Source organism: Salarias fasciatus, chromosome 4 (genome assembly GCF_902148845.1).
Source record: "Salarias fasciatus chromosome 4, fSalaFa1.1, whole genome shotgun sequence".
In the NCBI taxonomy this organism is placed as follows: Eukaryota; Metazoa; Chordata; class Actinopteri; order Blenniiformes; family Blenniidae; genus Salarias; species Salarias fasciatus.
This window is the reverse complement of record NC_043748.1, coordinates 2,584,069-2,601,341: the sequence shown is the minus strand read 5'-3', so window position 1 is coordinate 2,601,341 and position 17,273 is coordinate 2,584,069.

Sequence of the window (17,273 nt, the reverse complement as noted above, 5' to 3'; positions counted from 1 at the left end):
ATTCCGCAGTCTGTTCAGAGAAGAATTGAACCTGACATTTTCTTTATTTTTTGGGCTAGCCCCCCTGTTTTTTTGTGTCCCTCGCTGCCCTCTGCTTAATTTGTCTTCCATCCCTTTAGTGTCGGCTTTTTTGTTCCTCTGTTTCTTGACTATTGTTTGAGCTGCTGTTCCACTGCTTTCTCTCTTTGTCTTTCTCGCTCTATTTCATCAGCCTGTTGTACATCGACCTATCTTTCATCCTGCCTCCTCCTCCTCCTCCTCCTCCTCCTCCTCCAGTCTCTTGCAGACTCTTCATTTCTTTGCTTTCCATTTTCCCCTTTTCTCTTGTACTTTTGTTTCCCATCTGGCATCTCCACGCTCTCTTTCTGTTCTCTCCTTTCAGAATTGGCCCTGCTGTAACGTGTCGGGGTTCAGGCAGCCAGGCCTCGGTGGCGGGTAGTTTGGATTGTCTATTGTTGCAGTTTACTGTCTTAACTGAACTCTTGAGACTTCAGGGGTCAAACGACACGGCGCTGGTAAGACGGCTACAATGTGAAAACCGAATCCTCTGGGCTCTTCCCAACTGCTATTTTAGGTGGTTCCAAGTTCCACGTTGTATTTCTTTTCCTTGTATTACACTGGTAGCATTGAACACAGAACATACAGACACAATACAATTTAGAAAAATGTTAAACTTTGACAAATTTAAAGGTTGAATCTCAATATTGAAGTTTGGTTCATAATAAACCAAAATGATCTGCACTCGTTTCAATCTGAAACCTAAAATACTCATGGGAATGTTGCAGAGGAATTAAATGTGCTAACAAGCTGCAGTCTGACCAGTCACACCACATTGTACCAAAATATGGCGCAGTGAGTTTCTCTGCTTTCAGCAGCAGAAGAAAAGAAGCAGAAACAGCAGATTTGGACATAAAAATAACAGAAAATACAACAAACACTCAAGCTCTGGCAAACTTCTGAAAGTCTGAACAGCGACTCAGATCTGCCACCAACAGCATAAAACTGAAATAACTTCAACCTTCCACATTGTAACTTTAAGGTTCTGATGATAAACATCCCAGTTGCTGTGTAGCTGAATCAGGGGTGTGAAATCCTTTTTCGTCATTTCGTGATTTTGCTGGAGCTTGAGCAGTAAAATGATGATAGAATAAAATGTAAATAACTCTAGATTTTTATAGCTCAGAGGTCTGTCCCGGCGGTCCATCATAGACCAATCGATGTTGTTGGAGGTTCACGCTGTGGCCTCTTCATGCTAATGTTAGCTCCCTTTGCTTCATTAGACAAATGAAGACGGGTGAAATATTCAGATTGTGCACCTGGCGTTGCCTCTGCTTGGTGGCTCCTGGTCAGTCCACCTCGCCGTCAGGAGAAAAGGCTTCGCGAAAAGCGGCCCGGCATTAAACAGATGTTTGAAATGAGGCCTATTGATCAGGGTTGTGTCTATTTTGTTGTCAGCTTTGGAGTGTCGGAGTGTCCGTCTGCCTTGCTGAAGGGGAAAAAGAGCAATCCTGCATTCGTTTCAGGTGAGCTATTGATCAAACGCCGCTGGTCCAACACACACACACGCGCGCGCGCACGCACACACACACTCTCATCGCAGAGGCGATCTACCTTTTTGACATTTCTTTCAGAGCTCAACCTTTGTATTTTGCATCTGATTGACATTTCCCTGGTATATATGTGTAAACATAGGGATCTTAAGATATTTCATTCATTCATGCAGATCATCTTTTCTCTCTCTCCGAGGCGAAGGCCCACAGGCAGTTCCACTGCTTGTCATGAATACAAAGCCATGGTATAAAAACATATCCGATTCTTTGCAGTCTTCCCGGGCCCAACATAAGTCGCTGTTTAGTGTTTGACTTAAAGTCACTATTTATTTTGCTTCTGGGGCAAAGTGCGCATTTCTGAAGCCATTGCCGTAGTTTAGAGTCGCTGATGCCTGTTTTTAAACGCAGCTTTGTGCTTTACGATTGGTGTGCGAAGGAAAATTGACTTAAATCACCCCGGCTTTTTCTGGTTTAGATGTCTTAAATGTCAGACAACTTTATGGATTGCCTGTGTTACGAGCCCGAGGAGCATTGCTGCGCTTTTTTTATGTTGCTCCAATCCGCAGAGCTAGTTTGTGGCGCCCCGCAATACTTGGTGGCTTCCCGCTTTCTCAGACAGTGAGAGGAGAATTGACGGATCCGTGGAGTCCTAACATAAGCTCTGGTTAGCAGCCGAGCCAGTTGAAGTGGTTTTTATCTTCTACTCAAGATCAACAGGGAAAAGGGAGAGGTTTTTCTTGGTTGGCTCAGAAGCTGGAGAACATTACAGGATGCTTTCTAAGCTCTTCATGTAGACTCAACATGCATCCATTCACAGTGAGATGCATCAACCTGTTCACCCGTGTTTGGATAGTAAACATCCTCAGCCACATTTCTTTACGTAGGAGCAGTATTTAGAATAGAATTACGACTCGGAAAATTTCAAATGGAACCGCCTCGAGTGCCGCCGTGGGTCCGTTCTTTCTAATGGTTGAAGTGTTATGGCGGTCTCTGAGGGGCCCTTCAGACCTCGCATTAAGCAGGCAGCGTGCACCTCTGTACGATATCCACAAAGATTTTCATCCATTTTTATGGGTCAGCGTAAATACATTAAGGAAGCGCTGAGCTCTGTTTGATTCTTGGGAATGAGACTGCGCAGCGCTGCGGCTCTGTGAGCACCTGTGGCTCTCCGTTTGCTGCTTGGATGCGGTCCAGATACAGTTTGTGTTCGGATTAGTATTTTAAAGCCGGGCGTAATTACGCGAGGAGAGCCCCCCCCCCACCCGTCCCCCACCCGTCCCACTTTGTTCCGCCTAGCCGTGTAAACCTCACTACAGTCTTGGTAAAACACGTGTCTTTGTAATTTCTTGTCACGCAGTCACTCGCTTGCAAACTCAGGCCAAAAAAAAAAAAAACCCCAAAAAAACAAAAAACAAAAGCAATCTGCATTCAAGTCTCCTACGAAACAGATGCACACACAAACACAGTCAACTTGACAAGGAGTATCTTGCAGGAATATGATAAGGCTCTGGCTCACGCCCACGCTCGCTCTCACAACTGTACAGGCTGCTTGATTCTTCCCGCCGCTCGTGTTTGCTGCCTTGCCAAGGAAGAGGGAGTCGGGCTCCGGACGGACACGCGGCACCGACACTCGCAGACACGGAGACCTGTCCAGCTGGCTGCTGATGGCAGCCGCCAGTGGAACAGATGCGCCGGGTACTTTGATCTAGGTGAGCACCAAATAGGAGAGGGGGCGGGGAGGTAGGGGTGGGGAGGGGGGCCGGCTCTGGCCTGCACCGATATTTTAAAATTTCAAGCATGCTGTCGGCGGATGAGACCGTTACGTGGAGCGAAGGAGGATGTTGGAACCAATTTCAGCCGGTAATGTGTTAACTATTAGCGTTATCACTTTTTACCCAACGTGGAGTTTGTGGGCGAACATTTTTAAACTTTAAAAGTGAAGGACTTAAACTTAAACCAGCGTTGGTGTTGACTTTGGTGAGATCTGAGGTAACGTACATCCCGCGATGAACGATCAGTTTGATTGAGCTTTAAAAAAATGAAAAGTTGCATCTGGCTCTTCCTGGTTTGAAGTTTCTGTAGAAGTGCTCAAGAAGTTAACGTACTGTGCTGATCTTGTACGTGTATCAGGACACATGGAGCAAAATGCCTCATTCAGAATTTAAACTCCATCAGAGTTGTTGATGATTGTCATTTTTGCATTTTTGTTTAGTAAAAGTTTCAACATTTTGAAAAAGATGTTCGTTTACATGGGAATGCCAGAAATGCTTTTGTGTGTTTTTGTAATTAAGCCACACACACACACACACACACACAAAGAATAGAATTAATAGAGATAGAATTAAAAGAAACGAGGTGATTGGATCCATTTTCGGTGAAGTCCTCTGATTGGAAAGGATTCTGACCCTTGAAAGAGCAGTGGAATCCAGTGACTTCTGTGATCTTGTTTTGAACCATTTTGAGTGTAATAAGCAGCAGCAGTGGCTTTTAGTTTGGGGGGGTGTCAATACGGACTTCTCCAAAACAAAAAGTCGTTTCAGAGAGTGTCACAAGTGATCACACTGTGCTGGTAGTTGAGATAAACTCAGTAGTTTCAATGGGAGACCCCGTTATTAATTTAATAGCTCCAGTGTTAATGAACCGCCAGCTCCGGTCGATGTGGAAGGGTAAGTCTAATCGGTGGTGCGCCAATGGTAAACACTAACCATAGTGAGAACATGCACAGAAAAGTCGGGTTTTTATTTTTGCCACAGAAAAAAAAGAGTCAGAGCGCTTTTATGAAGTTCCACCTTGGGAACCATTTTCAAAAAGTTGTGTTTTTCTTTGACGTTTGCAGCTGGTTTCTCCTACAGTGGTGCTGAGGGATGTTTGTTGTTGATGGTTCAAAGAGGAATTAAAAAAGAAACAAAACAAAAAAAAACCCAATAGTTTTATTATTTACTGCTCAACATAAGCTTGACCAAACTGTCATGACCATGGGAATCAAACTCACAGAGGCCACATAAAGTACAATCTAATGTGATCTGATCCACAACAATAAAATAAAAACACAATAACCTATATAGATCTATTATAAACAGCCTGAATCTTTCTGAAGAAAAATGAGTCTAATCAGAAGTCCGTGTTTCCCTTCAGACTAATGTGTGTGTAAGCAGCTCAGCACAGTGTTCCTGTGCGTTCAGACACTCTGTCATGGTACGGCATCAGTTGTAATGCTCTTCTGCTGGCAGTAAGGTAGTTTTCACAGCTGCAATGCAGCCAATCACTCGGCTCTGAGCATTATTAACATCTATAGTTCAGTTCTGGGGCTTCCTGTTGCTTTATGACTTCTATTTATGTACAAAATTCAGGAACAGTGATTAATTTAAATGGAAAATTTGTTTTTTTTTTTTATATTTTTACATTTGAAATTAGGTAACTGGTTATTTTTTAACCTTAGATCTTAAATCATATTTTAATGAATGACTTTTCTTAGTTCTTTTTCCGACTTGCAGCTTCATTCCAGGGTCTGGACAAGAAGATAGTGGAAAAAAAAAATAAGTTGACAAGTTGTGGTTTTAGTCATTTGCTCTCAAGCAAACTGCATTTTGTTTAGATTCCTCCAGAAGCCAACAGCTACAGTATTCTCAGATGGCCAGCTTTGAGCCGAATAGTGGGTGAGAAGCAATGGATGGTCCAGAATGAGAAATGAGGGGGATGGTTTGAATAGAAAACACAAACCTTCAAAAAGAGTGAAGGTGACAGAAGATCTAAAGGATGCTAGTGAAGGAATACCAAGTAGCACCAGAACAGAGGATGCAGCAGACACTTGATCATATAAATGGCAGCCGGGTAAGAAGTTTGGGGTAGTATTCAGCCGCCATTTAAAAGTGGAAATTGCACCCAGTTCTAATAAAAGACTTAAAAAGTGAGGGGGGGTGAAGAAAAAAGGAAGGAGATAGGGTTTTTAGAAGGGGAAATGAGGGCTGAGGCACAGAGGATGTGCCAGGTTGAAAAATAATAATAAAAAAAGCCCCAATAAAATATGACCTTTAGGGGGAAAATGTGTGCGAGTCTCTGTATGCGTTTCATCCCCCTTCCCTCAAAAAAACTTTTCCATGTTAATTAGGTAATGAAAAAACTAGCAAGAACAGCGATACAGCAAGAACAAACGCTGGGTGAAAAGTATACACACTGTTGAGTCAGAGGCGAGGCTGTGTGTGTGTGTGTGTGTGTGTGTGTGTGTGTGTGTGTGCTGAGGAGAAAGAGCAAAGTGATGTGATGAAACAGCCTGCTGGTGAGAGCAGCTCAGTTTGCTCTCAGCCCGTCTGGCTGGGAATGGAATATTAAGACATAAAGCAAGAAGACTTTCAAAAATCTCAAAGGTTCAACATGTCACATTTACAGAATGCCATTTTTCAGAGACATTTTTATTTGCAGCATTTTACCCGACATACCTTATTGGTAGTATTTGTAGTGTCATTGGTAGATATGTTAACCACACTGAACTCAATGGCTCCTGCTGTTCGTTGATCATCGCTCGTTTGGGCAGATGTAACCCGTGGTTTCACACCGTATTCAGCCACATTTGGCGTATTCTGTTATCATTCAGTGTAGTGGTCATCAACGCAGACAGGAAGTCCACACACAAGAGTCAGAGTGAATCCGGTCACTTCTGAAATGAAACGCCTCTTGTTGACGTTTCATGTTCAGCTGTTCAGCGTTGTGTCGAACATGGCGGCGGCAGGCCGGCAGTCACACGCACAAAAGCACATCAAAGTCAAGTGATCCAAAATGACAGTCGGCTTCTGGAACACCGCCGGTGAGAACTGCAGCTACAGAGGAAGGAAACCACATGACTCCAGTGAAGTGATGCCCATTAATCATTTCTGCATAGCATAATATCTTTGTCTGTTTACCTGTATTTCTTCACCTGCTGTTGATTTACATTACCTTATTGAGTATTTTCAGGTGAATACAAAAGGAAAACAACAATTGGAATTGTAAAAGAAAAATCCTAAATGTAGATTTTAGAATGAGAACTATAATACTTTTAATCCGGAACCTCCATTTGTTCTATTTGTTTGTGTATATGTACATCTGTACATGCTGCTGATGATACAACACCACTGTGATGATTCTCTGAACCAGTCAGTGTCTGTGGTGTGTGTACGTCTCCTTTTAATCCCAAAAAAGAAGTAGCACCAGGTACTTTTTCTTAGTAGGGATGCACAAAAGTGTTAGAAGAGTAGAATACAGCTGATACCGGAGTGACTCACTGCACCACCTTGTGGTGTGAAGTCGTATTACAATATTGGATAAAAATTTTTAATTGACAGCATGACTGTTTCCTCAAGTTCTGCTTTATATATGTGAGCTCTTTTTTTTTTTAAAGGTTTCTTGCCTACCGAGCGTACACACCACAGCGTAAACACCCAGGTTTGCTTTAATGAAGAGCCGAGCGAAACTCCAGGACGCGGCTCAGACGCAACCTCCATGATCCCCCCTCTGTGAATTTAACTTGGTGTATTTCATGATAAAAAGCAGCATTTCACTCCCCAGTGCCTGCTGACATCAGTAACGCTTTGCATATCCGTGAAAAATTCCCATCTTTGTGTGGGATTTGTTGAGAAACCGGGATGTTTTAATCACCTCCTTGCTGTGTCGTACAGACGACATCATAAAAAAATCAACATGAATTTAGTCTGAGAGGCATGCGGCGCAGGCATCGTGATTATTTGGGCTCCACACACGTTTTTAAGCTATTTCTTCTGAAATAATTTGAATATTTAAAAAACAAAAAAAGAGAGAAAATGATCATGATGCCAGTAAACGTGGGTGAGAGACAGGCCTGTTCTGACCCTACAGTTACAGCCGATTTGCTCTGTTAGCAGTGACAAGTGTCTCCATATGGATGCTTAGTAATTAGCTAAGAGGGGATGGAGACAGGTTGAACTTGGAGGGGCATTAGAGGACCTGTCAGGAGGCCCACATTTATCTTACCCCTCCTTCCTCCCCCCCAAAAAAAGACTGTCAGGGAGCTTGTCTGGGGAGGGCAGGCCTCCTCCCCTCCCTCACACTTGGCTGCGTCAGTTAATTGAAGCCACTTCAGATCAGTCGGGGAAGCTGGATCTGCACGCCTGAGCGGAGCACCGCGCTCACCTGACCTGCCACTCACAGCTGCCGGCGGCGGCGCGCACGGCCTCCTCGCGGCTCGTCCTCTGCAAAACCCGGGGGCACAGCACTCCTCCCGAAGCCCATTTATTAGACGTGTCTGTGTTTTCTTACCAGCCGCTCGGTTCTGAAGCAGCGGCCGCACATTTGAACCTCTGCTCTTCAAAAAATAAAAAATAAATAAAAAATCATACAAGGCTTTTATCCTCAGGTTGATAAAAAGAATCAAGAACACTAAGAGGTCTGATGAAGTGGACTTCAAATGAGCTTCTGTGGAGGGACACCTTCATTTACAAGATGTGACCCTGAAGCGCTGTTTTACAGCCAGAAGAGACAAATGTTGTCATCTGATAGCTGGTGCTTACTCACGCTTGAAAAGCCAAGCATAGCAAAATGAACCAAGGGCGAACCGGCACTCAAGATGCAGCAAAAATGGCTTTTCAATATGTGTTGCACTTTGAAAAGTCTGAGGGGAGTGCACGAGGAGTGTTAAAGCTCAGTGCAAACAAAGAGCCCAGGCTCCGAGCACACAAAGCTCAGCCACAGTTTGTTTGGAATAATTTGCTTCCCACATGGCTTTTTGTTGTGAATTGTGGCTGAACCGAAAAGTGTCTGCAGTTATCATAAAGTCACCATCGCAACAATGCAACGGAGAGACAGCTTGTTCTCTGATTTACACCGAAACACACTGACAAAGGCTGCAAAGCAAAACCCCCATTACCTTCAGAGAGGAATTCTCTTTTCCTCAGCGCTGTTACTACGACTACTATTACTGCTACTCCAATAAGAACCTCTAATACCATTCTTGTGCTACTTTTACTGAAGCTACTAATGTTATCACTATCCCCCCTTCTACTACTGCCACCACCACCAACGATCCAATTTCTATAAAGAAGCAACTCATATATATCGAAATATACCGGTACTTACCATCTGGGACCACTAGGTGTCACTGAATGACAACAGAATGCTGCAACAGCACCACCAAAAAATCCTCAGTTGCTTCGCTATTTGAGTGTCTGGTTGCAAAACATTATTTGTACTGTTTTTCATTCATATTGGCACTTTCTTTCTGCCATTTGTTGTTGGTTTGCATGGATATCGTAAACATGGGCCCCAACTCCAGTGAAAACACATCATGCTTTGGTTTTAGTTCCCAAAAAAAATTGCATTTCCATGGCAACATTTTGAAAATGACGTCTGTTTACACAGGAACGATAAAAAATAATGTAGTTATCATGCCAGGCCACTAGTGGGTGCCTTTATTTATGTTTCTGTAATGAACCCACACACATGCTGCAGAGAACGTAGTGCTACAAACAAAGAGACATGGGTATGGAGAGACGACGGAGTGTCAACTCTAAAAATACCAAATTCCAGCAGAATATGGACGGGGAGGCTCCAATGCCTCAATGATGGCTTCGCTTGTTCATGGGTTTGTCACGGAAGTGTGAGAACACATTTGCACCAGGAGCAGATGGATAGGAGAATATAAATAGTGTCAATAATCGTGAATAAAAGCTTCCACAAAGAACAAGTTCTAACTCCAGCTGTCTCCTTTCAAGTGGAGCAGAAACATTCCAGTTAATGAGCTCAGATAAATGGAAGCTCTGGAAAGCGACCACACCTCACACAAAACAGCACCGACGGGCTCCATGGTTCAAACCTCTTGTTTTTTGTCTGTCATGTACTAATCTTGTCATACTAAAGAAGAAGCCTCTCGTGCACATTTTCGTAGATTTTACAAGGACTTGAAGGAGTTGAGGTAATTGCTGCGGCGTGAGGAGGGAATGAAAGGTTCAAAGGTCGGTGCCATCACGATGTTCCACACTTCTCTCCACACGGGTGAAAATTTTGCCATTTGGGCTCACTGCATCCTGCATGGAGTTCTTTATTTTCCCGCCTGGCTGTGAGTCTGCTCCCCAAAATGTGCTGCACAAAAGTAGAAGCGTGAATCAGGACCGCTGGGAATCAATCTGCTGGAGACAACCCACCTGGGAGTTGAGCGTCTGAAGGAACGAGGAGCGCGGCTCGTATGTTGTCTTAAATGCCAAGCTTCTCCTCCTCCTCCTCCTCCTTCCTCCTCCTCACTGTGCTTTCTTGTGGGAACCCTTTGGTTATACTGTAGCTCAGTCAGCTGACATTTCATGCCCCGGCGCTACATCGTCCGCCGCAGCCCCGGCGTAGGCCTCGCCGTTACCGGCGTGAATATGAACAGACAGATGTGACAGCTGGCCGGCCATATGTGACAAGCCTTTTAGATCTTTACGCCTTAATTATTCCCTCCCTCGAGACCAGTATTGGCATTTAAGGTCTTTACACTCAGACCTTATAAACTGCCAGCCCCGGGTTGGCATTATCTGTTTCTTGGCAACCTCGGAGACGGCCAGGAGAGGACTGCTCGCCGCTCGGCTCTGCTGTCTGTTGGCTCTGCCGAGATGGCTCCCTTTCAAATTTATCGCGGCGCTATAAATATTGTATCATTCTCATTGTTTGCCGATGAGCCAAAGGTTTCCTCGTTTTTCTATTCTTAATTAAAGTTTCTGTGAGACTCTGGTTCTTCTCCTTCATACCGAGGGGGCTGACGTTGGAAGGCATCTTTTTCATTAAATTTTTCTCGTGTGGGAGTCGAGAAACCCCTCCGAGATGCACGGCGATTTGGGCCTATACAAAGAAACCTGACTTAATTAATAACTGGAAGTGGAAGCTGTATTCATTCGAAGAATTTAAATACCAGCAGTACTCTTTAATTTCATGAGGTGACGTCAGATGGAGGGATCTCGTTGAATGGAAAAGCATCAGGAAAGCACAGAAACAGCAAATAAGGAACCAGATGCTCTCTATCATCCATGTCTGATCTGTCTGCTTCGTTATTAAAAAAAAGAGGTTTTTCTACTTAATAAATCGCTCTTTCTCTCTCTCTTCCTGCCTTTTTTTAATTCCCCTCTCAGTCTGTCTCACCTGGGTCGTCCCACACACTCTCATTTTTCTTGTAATCCCAGCTTCTCCGCTCATGCCTCCTCCCTTCTCCCTGAGCTAATGCTTAAGCCTGGCAGAGCTGGATAATGATTGTGTTTAGGTTTTTTTTCCTCACCTGTAACTTCTCTGTTTTTATATATATAGTTCTTCTTTCTTTCTGCTCTTGGCCTTGTTTTCTTCCCCTCTTTACTTGTATCACTCCACTCTGTTGTTGTTGTTGTTGTTGTTTTTTCTGGTAACTCTTGCGGGCCGCCACCGCTGCTGTCAGTCGTGCGGTAAATTGTGATCATTCAAGGACACGAGGTGGACCGTTGCCGCTCATCCGCCGGCGCATCACTTGGACGCAAATTAGTTTGCTCAGCGTGCCTTGTCTGATTATTTGCTTTTATGCAGATGGGGTTTAAATGGAGTTCAGCCAAACTCCGTGCATCCTCAAAGTTCAGTCGAGTAGGTGAGAACGCGCGGTTGTCTGCGTACCTTGGGGGATGTGGATATTGATTGATATTTTTTTTCTAAGAACTCCATCGTTATTCGAGCCCAGATTTTTCATTCCAGTGTCTTAATAACACTTTCTTTCCATCAGCACTGTTCATTTATTGCAGGGCGCCTTAACTATAGTACTCGATGTAGATGTAGATGTCCACTAAAGCCCTGCTGTTTCACTGCCTGTCCTGATTTATTACAGAGCAGTAAGTCTGCATGCACTTAAAGCAGATGACTACAAATCAAAGCAGCTCACACACAGAAGATTCATTTTCTTCTTTTATTCCCACAGCAGGTGCGTCCCTGAGAGCTTTCTGGTGAGGATTCACTTTGAACGGTGTTTTCTTAAATGAGAAGACGTTGCTGTGAATATCACGGCATGGGAGTTTTAACATGCTGATTGCTGAAATGAGCTTCTGAGTACATGATGATAGGTATCGGAGTGTATCAACTAGGTGCTATGGGCTAATTGCTAGGGTGATAACCCTTCCTCCAGAAGAGCAATTTATATCCCAACAATCTCAGTAACTACAGGAAACCATACAACTTACTATTTTTAAGCAAAATTGGACAAAACATTTTCTTTCAGTTGTATGAGTTGTATTTTGAAGGCGTTATGATGTTTTTGAAAATTATCGATGTGGTTTCAGGGTGAGCCACAGTTGAGATAGACTTAGCGCTGGCTCTGACTTCAATTGACTCAATTTCTATCTCTCAGACAGAATATGAATGTTAAGTGTGGATATATGCTCCACAGAAGTCCGTGTAATGTAATGTGGCATCCCCCAAGGCTCAGTGTTGGGTCCCTTTTTTCTTAAACGTATACATGGTCTCACCGGGGAACCTATCAGGAGACACAACTTTAACTTTCCCATTAATGCAGATGATAAACAGCTGTATATTTTACTGTCTCTTGATATAAATGGAGTGAGCAGGTGAAGGGAGCCCTCTATATTTAGCTTATGAAGCACTTTGTGCTGCATTTTACTGTGGGAAAAGTCATCTGTACATAAAGATTGATTGATCAAGTGGCCACAGAATTTTTACTGGGAACCAGTGAAGTCTCTTTATTAATAAATTTACATTGACATTCAGATAATTCGCTGTGTATTTGAGCTTGATTGTTTTGTTCACAGAAGCATTTTTCATGCTTTTGATTTGACACCGTTTCAATTGTGTTTAGATGCTATGGCCAGTTTTTACAGTGCTGGCTGGTTTCTGACTGACACAATTTCTAAACTTCTTCTCGTCTCGAAGTAAAATTTAATCAGACACATTGCTGTCTTGAAGAAAATGAACTCTTGATAAATTAAAACCAGGTTATGCCGTTGGCCTTGAGTTTTACTTGGTTGGTAGTTTCCAGATTTTCACTTTATCCTTTGGCATTTACACCTTTCTGACTAAGAATAAGAAACCTACAGAGAAATTCAAGTTTAAAGTCTCATTTTATGTACTTGACAATTCCTTTAGTCATTCAGCTTTTACTCAGTCATTATTGATACACACTAATGTGGTGTTCTCTAACTCATATTTCTTGTAGAAATTTCTACAAGTAACATTTCTCAATGGAACTGGAATAGAAAATGTTCCTTTTGAGACCTTTTAAGAAATTAATCAATCATGTACAACCATGTACTTAGCGGCAACTCAGTGAGATTCATCAGATATATTGTCAATGTTATTGATGTGATTGATGCTATACATACTAAAAATAGGAAGATGTGTCTCACTATCCGTTATTTGCAGCCCTATAAGAACCCCCAATTCGCAACACACAACAGTTGCATTGTGGGACTGGACAGGTTCCTGGTTGTTTATTGCCTCGCCGTATTCCTTTTTTTATCCTCCCTATTTCTCTGTTGTTCCTTCACGATGTCCAATTTTCTTCCCTCCACGCATCGTTCCTATTAAGCTCTCCAAAATGGTTACAGATGTCTCGGTGACAGCGAATGACCCCTCCCCATGTCGAAAACTGCCACACTTTGTGTTCTTTCTGGAGGAAAGGATAAAAAAACAAAGTTTCTCAGTGATGCTTTTGTGAATATCAACGCTGGGAGATTGTTCTAAAATGCAAAGCTTTATCACCAAGTGGATAACAGACACAGAAAAATGTTTGTGTTGTGGAGAAACTCTCAGGGAAATGGCTCATCCAGACACGCCGGTCAAGCTCAGCTGAAGTTACACAGCCGGGAATCTAATTTGTTTTGACGTTTGGCTTCCGTGTTTGCTTTCATCGTTTCTGTAAATACATTTCTTGCGTTCTTTATTCTGGACTTTTTCTCGTATTTTTTTTTTTGCTTTGGTTCCCGTCAGTTGTTGAAAGACAATAGCAGGTCCGAGCACTTTCTCATTTTCTGCCTTCTTGCCTTCTTGCCTGTTACTCTGCTTTATTCTGCGTTCCCGTATTCAACATTCTGAAAGCAGGATGTTGTCAGGCTGGCGTGTGTGCTGCGTTTTTTTTTTCTTTCTCCTTCTGATCTGCCTCCATCACTGTCTTCTGTTGCCACCATGTTGGCATGTGCCCGGCCGGAGAAAGCCTCTCCGGCGCTCCTCGGTAATTGGAATGCGCCTTTCTGACTCTAATGACTTAATTTGCTCCACTGTGGTGAAGCCAAGTTAGTTATCTTGTTCACCTCACACCAGGATTATCCCCACTCTGTTCCTGGGCTTGGTCCACCTGCTTTGGTGGAGTTTTCTTCAGTCACTCTCGTTTTTCCACCACAGTTCAAAAGAACATGCTTTATGTCGGTGGTTTTTGTGATCGAAAAAATGTGAATGTGAAGCAATCTGACACTAGTAGAGTTGCAAACGATGAATGATTTCAAACAACAGAACAGATATGGGTAATTATTTCCTTTTTTTGGACCTGAAGCTTGATAGCGGCTAAAGTATCTCTCAGAGATGAAAAAGGAAGAGCGAGATGAATTAGGAAGGCTCAGGATCGGAGCGTAACTGTCGGTTCCAGGCCTGGAATCGCTGGCGAAGAATCTTGAAATGTCACCGTGTGTGTATGTATGTGTGTGTGTGTGTGTGTGTGTGTGTGTGGAGGGGGTGTTTGTGGTAGTCCAGAGGCTTTATCTGCCTGGCATTTCCTGCTTTCAGAAGTGACTACGGCGCCCGCCGCCATCTGATGACCCTCCAAAAGGCCCTGCGCTCTGCAAAGAATATTGATGCAAACGCATGTAGCCAAAACTGGAATTAGGAAGGTTTGGAGGGCGACACACAGGGCTTGGCCACCTTTTTGCTCACCCCGGCAGTTACTTTGGCTGGCCGTTATCTTAATAATGCGGCGCAGAGCTGGGATTTGATTCCCTTCAGCCCCCCTTTGCGGAGGCAATGAAGCGATCTGGAATCAGAACGCCGGCTGATTAATACACATGATACGACACATTCACAGTTGTCTGGTATCAGCTTGTGGCTGCAACTTCTCTCTCTCTCTCTTCCCATTTTTTTTTTTTTTTTTTTTTTTTTTTTTTACTTCACTTGGCATTTAGGTGCCAGCAGCCAAACAGAAATGTACGCCTGCAGGCACTCGCCGCCCACCACTATCTAAGCTCAGGTTCTTCTGGGAGTAAATACTGGAAATGTCACCTGAACACCATATATAAGTCAGAACTGTTGAAATCCCCGTGTTTTTTAATGTCACATCTCCTCTAAAAAACAGATATGCAGCCGGAACATGAGGAATATATTGAGGCTACATGAGTGTATCACACACCTGCTTTCACCTGAACACGAGGAGACGGTGCGGAGAATAACGTGTTATGAAGTTACATGTTATAAAGCAGCTTGTTAGTCTGATAGGTTTCAGTGGAATCGTATTTTATTAAAACTAGATTTGCACCGATAGCATTTTTAAAGAACAAATTCTAACCTTGAGTACCGATACAGATACAGTTTTAGAGCTGCTGTCTCTCTGATCACCGAGGACACTGTTCGCTTTATCATTAGCAACATGTACAGGTATTGTTCCACCAGTTACTCTCTCACTCAACTCCTGTTTAACAACGGAGGAACCTGGCTAAGGATCCTGTATTGTACATGATTTTTATCATCCGCTTGTATCCATCGTACGTGATGGATTTACAGCATTAAATGAACGTTAACTTATTAAGAGCTTTCTTCATATGACAGTTTTATATCAGCTGTTTTGTTTCTATTTTCTCTGTTTCTGATTGTGGAGAACTTCCTCCTTTGTCTGAACTTCAGGGGTGAAGCTATCTCAGCTAATGTGTCACAATTACATTAAAACGTTACTATCTCTGTGAAGCTATGTCCAGAGCTTGGTTCGTTTTGCTTCCAGGAACATGAAGTAATTCAATAGGGTTGCTCGCTCTTCTGATATCTTTGTTTAAAAACAGAAGATAAATGGAATTCAGGCTGCTCGGACCAAGTTTTACTAATAGTTCCTTTCTAAAAGTTTCCCTTGCTCTCATATTGTTCAGACTTTTTCTGGCCATTAAGCATTTTTTTTTTTTGTTCTTGCTATTACTCACATTACCTTTTTTTTTTTTACCATTAAGCTTGTGGTCTGACACTTCTTTCTGAGTGAGATGGCTCATTTTCAGCCCTCGCCGTATAAAGTATGCACTCCTTAATGTATAGATAACAACGTATAAAAGGTGAGAAGATCACTTTAGGCATTAAAAGACGATCCATCTTTTATGAATTTAATGGAGAGCATTTAAAATTCTCTCTGAATATAAATGAACGTGCCGGTATGTGTGTGTGCGCGCCCGTGTGGAAGTGTGTAAATGTGGTAATTGGGAAGCAGAGTGACGTCGGGGCACACAAAGGAGTAACCCTTGTCGTACCGAGTGCAACCGATGGATAGAGCTGAACTTATTAGCGGAGCTACCTTTCCTCTTCCTTCCTCCTGCTGAAAAGAGCAACAGCTGAGGGGGGAGGCAGGGAGCACCGTGCGCAACCTGCCTTCCAAATCTGTGCTGGAGCTGGAGCAGCTCTGCCCGGGTTTCCACACACTTCCACTCTATATTTATGTGAATTTTTGCGTTGAGGCAAGAAAACAAACAAAGCCTTTTGCTTGGATGTCCTTGCTGACGGATAATGAGCGTCTTACACCCACTCATTAGACAAAATGCAACGTTTTAGCAGCGCTACACGATTACTGAGTGAATTTCCTGCTGTTCGTCAGTGGATTTAATGAAATAAGGACTCACTGCTGATACTGAAGTTATCAATACGTCTGTTCTCGCTGTTCCAGACAGATTTTTGCACTTTTTTTTTTATGCAGAGAAGTAAAGTTATTACTCTTCTCCACCACCAGCTTGCAGGAACTACTTGCTATACTATTGCAAACTACAGCTGTTTAATTGCTCCGTGCAGTTGCACTAAGATCATCAAATTCAGTCATGTGTGGAGCTTTTCCAGCTCTAAAAACACGCTAATTGTGAAATATGTGAAATAAGAAGAATAGTTAATGTCAATGGTTGCCGTTGTTTTTTAGCCTGGGGCCCCCCAGAGGCTGTGGACCCCTTCTTTAATCTCCTGCTTGCCAGAACGATACCTATGCAAGCATGAATCCTCAGTTTTACACATCAACTTCAGAGTCAAGAAATGTCTTAATACAGTTTTATTGATATGTGATAATATCATTTTGTCATTCCTGAGCATAAACTCCTGCTGTTGGGATTCTCTGGTCTTTATTGTCGTGTCATATCACCCTTTTTTTTTCCATATATCCATTTGGATTGAGTGTATTTTTAGTGAATATCTGATTTATTTGGGTGAGTCGACTTTTTCTGTGGGTTAAATAATCTGAGATGGATCACACCACCTGCCGCCTACTGGCTAAAAGCATTTGCCGTAGAGCTTACTGAAACGAACCTAATAGTATTTTCCATTTTGGATGAGTTCCTCAATTCATGATTTGTATTTTAATGAGGATTTAATGTTTTTGCAAGCAACTGAATAACTGTGACGACTTGCCAACAGGAGGGTGAACCCCAGCCATGGCTTCCAGCTCCTCCCTGTCCTTCAGCGCCGTCCCTCCCCCGGGGGGGAAACCGTCGACTGGTCTCATATGCACACCTCCGCAGGGAGAGCGAGATTACATGTGACATCTGGTAAAAGGCTGGAATATTGTTC